Here is a 7,500-nt window from a genome sequence, read left to right on the forward strand (position 1 = left end):
TTCCCCCAGTGGAAACAAACTCTCACCATCCCTACATGACCCAACATGCACAGCGGACTTACATTACACATCAAGAAGGAAACCAAACCAAACCAAACCAAACCGTCCCTCTACAGAAGAAGGAAATGTCACTGTGTTTGGCTCTGAGCGCGAGGTCATGACCTTTCTGCTGGGCTTGCCAACTACTTCATGCACAGTTATCCCTCCTGAACGTTCTGCTCAGTGTCTAGGTGTTTTCGGCAGGACGTGCTCAGCCATCCGAGTTCATATCGATTCCGTGGAAACCGCTGGGGTTTTACAGTCACAGCTTCTCCTACAGCTCATGAGGAAGTTAGCTGAGTGAGATTTTCCTGCATGTAAAGCTCTCAACCTGCATAAACACGGCAATAAAGAAGAAAACAGTGAATGGCAGGAGCAGACGGGACGGGTAGAGGAGGGAATGCTGACGTTTTTGGTTTGAGGGAGACGTTCTGAGATCTGGAGCTGAGACGTCAAACAGAATTATTATAGAGTTATTCAGTTTCAAAGCATCGGAAAAAAATTTAATGAGCCCAATTTACTAATTAGTTTTACAGCTTCTGTAACTATTCTGATTTTTTTTTAAGATTATGATTGAACTATGATTTATTTCATTTTTAATTCCGAACTGCTTTATTCAAATACCTGATTCAGTAAACTAACACCAAGTCAAATTTGGACAGCCATACATTTGAATAACCACACCCACTTATTTAACCAGCTGTCCTACAGAGCGATAACTCAGCTGCATAAACACATGCTTACATTAATTTACCAGTTTTTTGTTTTTAAATATACATATATACAAATATACATGTGTAAATGTACATTAAAGGCTCCGTCAAAGACGCATTTAAGTTTCTGACACGGTATGATGCACAGTTACCTATAAAAATGGACAAAAGGGTCACTTAGCTTAGAACAGCAGCTTTAGCCACTTCAGAAACCTGAATTTTGTGCACATTTCTGTCCATCTTTATAGATTAAGATCACAGTGCGTCTGTTTAAATTAAAGGCTGGCTGTTCCCACAGCGTTACTGGGCCCCATAAACTTCCACTGTTTATTAGCCAGAATCCCCTCAAAGCTCCAGCACAAAACTAAAGACGCAAACAGACTCAACACGTCTGGACGACGATATTCAGGCAGAGGGAGATCATTAAAGTAAAGGAAAAGCAGGTTCAGATATCCGTATACTGGAATGACCACGCCCACCGAGTGTGTTCAGGAGCGTGAGAGGCTCCGTCTGCGAGACGCTGGGTGACCCGGGCTTTTGTTGGCTGGCGGTGGGAAGCGCCGCCTCAGTCACACACACACACACACACACACACACACACACACACACACACACACACACACACACACACACACACAGACACACTCTCTGAATGCTAAGCAGCTATGCTATTGTGTGAAGCGGAGCAGCAGCAGCCGCATGGGCTTCCCGTCGCTATGGCAACGGGAAGAGCACCACCCCCACTTACAAACACGCACACACAAAAGCCCTAAACTCAGCATCATCAACAGAAACACATGGTCCCACACTCATCAGAGAGAGAGAAAGAAAGAAAGAAAGAAAGAAAGAAAGAGAGAGCGAGAGAAAGAAAGAAAGGAAGAGAAAGAGGGAGAGATAGAAAGTAAGGAGAGAGAGAGAGAGAGAGAGAGAAAGAAAGAAAGAAAGAGAAAGAGTGGGAGAGAGAGAAAGAAAGAATGAAAGAAAGAAAGAGAGAGAGAGAGAAAGAGGGAGAGATAGAAAGGAGAGACAGAGAGAAAGAAAGGAAGAAAGAGAGAGAGAGAAAAGAAAGAGAGAATGAAAGAAAACGAGAACGAATGAAAGAAAGAGAGAGAGAGAGAAAGAAAGAATGAAAAAGAGAGAGAGAGAAAGAGAGAGGAAAGAGAAAGAGAGAGAGAGAAAAGAAAGAGAGAATAAAAGAAAACGAGAACGAATGAAAGAAAGAAAGAGAGAGAGAGAGAGAGAGAGAGAGGGAGGAAAGAAAGAGAAAATGAGAGAGAAAGAATGAAAGACAGGAAGAAAGAGAAAGAGAGAGAGAGAGAGGAAAGAAGTAAAGAGAGAGTGAGAGAGAGAGAGAGAGAGAGAGAGAGTGAGAGAGAGAGAGGGGGGAAAGAAGGAGAGAGAGAGAGGAAAGAAAGAGAAAACGAGAAAGAAAGAATGAAAGAAAGAAAGAAAAGAACAATATAAACCATCCAAAAGGCTGAACGATGAATTCACGGTCAGTCATTCAGCTCTGCACATTTAACGGTTGACCTTTTCGTCAGGAAACGATTCTCTGCTTCATGAAATTTCAATTTTCCCTGCGATTTGATTCGATTATCATATGATTCAGAATAACGTTTTATTAAAGCGACACTGTGGAAGTTTTGGAGACCTGAAACTGCAAAGCTGCAGAAGACCACTCTGTGACGCTGGCTGAGCTCCGGAGTCGCTGACCTGATCTTTGATAGAGAAACACTTTGAACCTTCAGAGTGTTTAAGCGAATCATCCACTATCATCATATCTTCATCAGTTTCTTTTGTCCAGCATTCAGCGACACTCCTTCCTTTTCTTCTTCTTAAACTCAACAGTTAGGATATGATACATTACTTGTCAGGGCAAACTTAAAAAATCCATAATTAAAAACTATTACTGACACAGAATACAGAGTAAATTAATAAACTGTGTAAAATCCAGACAGCTGAGAGTCTGATAAGTTTCCTTTTGTTAGCCTCAGCTAATGTTCCTCTGTCCACTGCTTAGAGGAGACCCGCTGCACTCTGCTGATTCAGCGATCTGAAGTGTTTACTAAAAATTAGAAGTGCATTGTGGGAGACTGAAGGGCCCTCAAATCATTCCGGAATTTCCACTTACAGTTTGGGTTCTATGAGAAAAACACCCCACATACATTAACCGTTCCCTAAAACGCAAACAGGGACCCATTTCGGATGCAGTCAATGACAGTCGGAGCTGCACCAAACAGACGATTGATTACATCCCATAATGAGTGACTTTAAAATGACAAAAATCCAACAGTGAGAGAAAAAACAGCTGAAATTTCGGCAATAAATACAAACCACTCCACTGAAGCGGCGTCCTCTAGTCTGAGAAACAGCAGAACGAAGCAGCGCTGCTTATGGGGTCCAACGTGGCCCAGACTGCAGTGAGAGAGCAGCTATTATTGCTCAATCGTTTGGCTCCAAGTCCAAATACTGCCTGGTCAGTCAAGCCATTTGAGGACACTTTTCGAAGTGATGCTTTGGCCAAAAATCAAATCACCATTTTCCCCTTTATGCCAAATACAGTCAATCATGGTTGGAGAGGCTAACGTGGCTTAAACGAAGCTTATATCCCACCAGTTATCACTGCAATCATCACACATTAGTCTAACACCTTTATACACCGGTCAGGCATAACATTCTGACCACCTCCTTGTTTCTACGCTCATTGTCCATTTTATCAGCTCCACTTACTATATAGGTGCACTTTGTAGTTCTACAGTTACAGACTGTAGTCCATCTGTTTCTCTGATACTTTGTTAGCCCCCTTTTACCCTGTTCTTCAGTGGTCAGGACCCCCATGGACCCTCACAGAGCAGATACTGGTGGACTATTCTCAGTCCAGCAGCGACACTGTGTCTGATCCACTCGCACTAGCGCAACACACACCTCAGTGTCACTGCTGGACTGAGAATAGTCCACCAACCAAAAATATCCAGCCAACAGCGTCCTGTGGGCAGCGTCCTGTGACCACTGATGAAGGACTAGAGGATGACCAACACAAACTGTGCAGCAGCAGATGAGCTATCGTCTCTGACTTTACATCTACAAGGTGGCCTGACAAGGTAGGAGTGTCTAATAGAGTGGACAGTGAGTGGACACAGTGTTTAAAAACTCCAGCAGCACTGCTGTGTCTGATCCACTCGCACCAGCGCAACACACACTAACACACCACCACCACGTCAGTGTTACTGCAGTGCTGAGAATGACCCACCACCCAAATAGTACCTGCTCTGTGAGGGTCCATGGGGGTCCTGACCACTGAAGAACAGGGTAAAAGGGGGCTAACAAAGTATCAGAGAAACAGATGGACTACAGTCTGTAACTGTAGAACTACAAAGTGCACCTATATAGTAAGTGGAGCTGATAAAATGGACAATGAGCGTAGAAACAAGGAGGTGGTCAGAATGTTGACTGACCGGTGTATAAACTTAGTTATAAAAATGGATAAAAGTATTCAGACTTGAGTATGACAGCTACAGATCTTACATACATATCACTGCCATAATCCTTACAGAACCATTCATAACACTTACTGAACATCCAGCCTTGGGACTTATAACAGAATTATCAGCCTGAAGTTTGAGGGTTAAAGCAGCTCAGAGTCGATCTGAGCTCAAATCAAAGTTACTTTGGTTTCAGCCAAAAATCTGCCGTCTGCCTCAACGCCAAGAGAAGATTCAACAGAGGTCAGCAGCTTTTCATAAACCTACACAGGCTAGTTTCGCAGCTCGACGTCAAAATGGAACGTTTGTTTAACTTATTTCACAGGGTTAACGCTGTGCGCTCCCACCCCGTTAGCTCATTATGGAACCCTTCATGGGCTGAACGAGGCACTAACAGAGTGTTTCCCCATCCTGCGCTAACACCTGACTCAGCTCACCGGCTCATTATCAGCCCCTTCACGAGGAGCACTTCACTATTTCTTTTTTCATACCTAATTTAATTCTGCAGCTGAAAACAAAGTCATTCAGAGTGGTTTGTTGTGAAACGGTGAAGAAACAGATCACAGTGATGATGATGGGAACCAGAGGAACCACAGTTCTCAATGTCTACAATCTTTTTATTGACTATCCAAAATGACAGTGAGCCTGTATGTTTCCTTCAGGGACTACTTTGCCTTACAACACCCTACGTACTCTGCCATAAACCTATATGAGAATAATGTTTTAGGCCAAAGATTTGTCTCACAACTATTGTAAAAAAACACCTAGTAATAAAAAATTATTACTTTTCAAGTTATTTAGTTAGTTAAGTGGCCCTTATTAGTCCCACTACCTCTGCATTCTGACCCATCTGTGCAGTGAAACACCACATACACACTAGTGAACACACACACACTAGGGGGCAGTGAGCACACTTGCCCGGAGTGCTGGGCAGCCCTATCCACAGTGCCCGGGGAGCAGTTGGGGGTTAGGTGTCTTGCTCAAGGGCACTTCAGTCACATACTGTCGGCTCAGTCACGTACCGGCGACCTTCCGGTCACAAGGCTGATTCCCTGACCTCCAGCCCACGACTGCCCCCATTTGTGAGACTGCTTTTTTGAAGCATTAAATGCTTCCAGCATCTGGTTCCCATCACCACCACTGTGAACAACTCCGCTTCAGGAGGTTAATCTACATGCAAGAACGATGAGTTTCACTTCAAACTACTCTAAAATAATCTGTTTACATCTTAAGCCATGTGTGTCAGACTCCAGTCCTCCCAGGCTTAAACTCTGCAGACTGCAGCTCACTGCCTCATTAAAACACACCCGATTCAGCTCATCATGAACTGAATTCAGTGTCATATGAAGGTGAACGCTGATCTCCACAGCTCTTTGGCCCTGAAGGTCCCCAGTTTGACAGGCCTGTCTTAAGCATTCACTTATCTAAGAATGTTGAAAACAACTGGCAGAATTCCGCGTCAACTCCGTCACAAAAGCTGTAACTTTATACTGATTATTCACACTCGTAACTCACTGAAACAAGCTGAGGAATTCTGTGGAAAGTGTAGATTCTAAATCCTCAATTCATACCACATCTGTACAGGGCAATGAGTTCGGTGAAAACTGGGTACACTGGTCACCATATTTTTGCCAGAACTACCATATCAGATCTAAAGGAATGGGAACATGTCGGTAGTACAGGCCTCAACTCATCAGTTCTCAACCTCAAGACTGCATGTGTTGATTTCAGTGCATTACAAGAGAAAATTCCAGCACCAGAGTCAAGTCATGAGGATTTTAGAGCAAAAAAGATCCACAAATCTGTGCAGGGCTGTAACTACAGCAGTGTGCTTTCCTGTTGTCTTCTACACATCAAATTCAACTAAAACAGCCTGTTTACGCCTTAAATTATCACGCATTTTTGGTGACTGGATCACAGATTTCACTTGATTACACAATAAAACGGGTGTAAACACCCCCAGGATTAAGATCAGATCACTCAAATCATACTGGGAGGTTGTCAAAGACGGATCTCAGCAACGTTTAATAGGAATGCATTTTCGATATCCGTGTACAATTATACGAGCGGGAATGTGTCCACTGAGCGCTGACCAGCAGGTGGGAGGATAAACAAAGAAACGAGAGATGGAGGACAGTCAAGGCTGAAGTTACAGCCCCGAACCAAGTGCCTTCGCGCACTCTCGGCCGATGAAAGCGTCCAAGCCTTACCGATCTTATGTAAACGTAAAACGGAAAGAATGCGTGATTTGACACGCTTTTTACGCAGGAAAATCTCATCTGGTCACTTTGGGGATGCATTTCAGTGAAAAGTGTAAATGGAATCTGGTCAAAGTTCATCTAGATACAGTCTGAACACGAAATACATGTGAAAGCAAGACGTAAAGAGACTCATAAAGGCCTTCAGTTCCAAATCCAGTCCTTGGGAAACTCAGCCAGCCCTCGGGAAACTCAGCCAGCCCTAATTTTCCATCGCCTCCTGTTCTCTCGCACACCGGAAGCAGGTAATCTGCAGTTTGCTGCACTTGATTACTTGGCACTGGCGTGTGTAACTGAAGACCAAATAAAAATGTGGACGGGCTGGTGGTCCCTGAGGACTGAAACAAGACCCTCTGTACTTCAGCGGCGCCTCCAGACTGCATTCCTGTAGTCCACCTGCACTTGAGTTACACCGCGAGCTGAAGATGAGGCCTTTCTTGGCCTGAATCAGGTGAATAAGAACAGCAGAACAGCAGCACTACAAGGTTGGAGTCTCTAATAGGAGCTGCACAGGGGAGCGGAGTCTAACTGGGCTCCTGAGTCGATGAAAAAAGGGGAATTTTTTAAGGGATGCACCGATATGGGAACCGTGGGCTGATGCCGATATTATATTTTTCATGTAGAAACTTGCTAATGCTGATTTTTATTCACGTCCCTTCATTAAAGTGTGAAAACTGGGACTATTCGATCTAAATTATCTTTACAGAGAAATGTAACATTTATAAATGGTAACAAATGCAGTAAAAATCACAGACACTTCAGCACAGACGCTCAGCATAACCTCAACATTCTGCTTTCCCACTGTACAATAAATACGCCATCAACGCCAGCTCAACATATCAGTCAAATTCACTCCAAATTCAACTCATAAAAGGCCCTGACAGTACATTTAATCTCCACAAACTGCAGGTGAAACACGTCTGCAGCAAACCTGGAGAACCAAAACTAACGTTTATATTTAAAGCCCCATTTTAAAGACCTGTTCCTCCATCACGACCATCACAGATC

General features: G+C 43.7%; 1 protein-coding gene across 6 annotated transcripts in view; it reads right to left on the reverse strand.

Moving 5' to 3' along the window:
* eif4g3a (eukaryotic translation initiation factor 4 gamma, 3a) overlaps nucleotides 1–7,500 on the reverse strand; it is a 117,004-nt gene that overhangs the window by 106,142 nt on the left and 3,362 nt on the right. The window lies entirely within an intron of this gene.

Source organism: Colossoma macropomum, unplaced genomic scaffold (genome assembly GCF_904425465.1).
Source record: "Colossoma macropomum unplaced genomic scaffold, Colossoma_macropomum, whole genome shotgun sequence".
Lineage (NCBI taxonomy): Eukaryota > Metazoa > Chordata > Actinopteri > Characiformes > Serrasalmidae > Colossoma > Colossoma macropomum.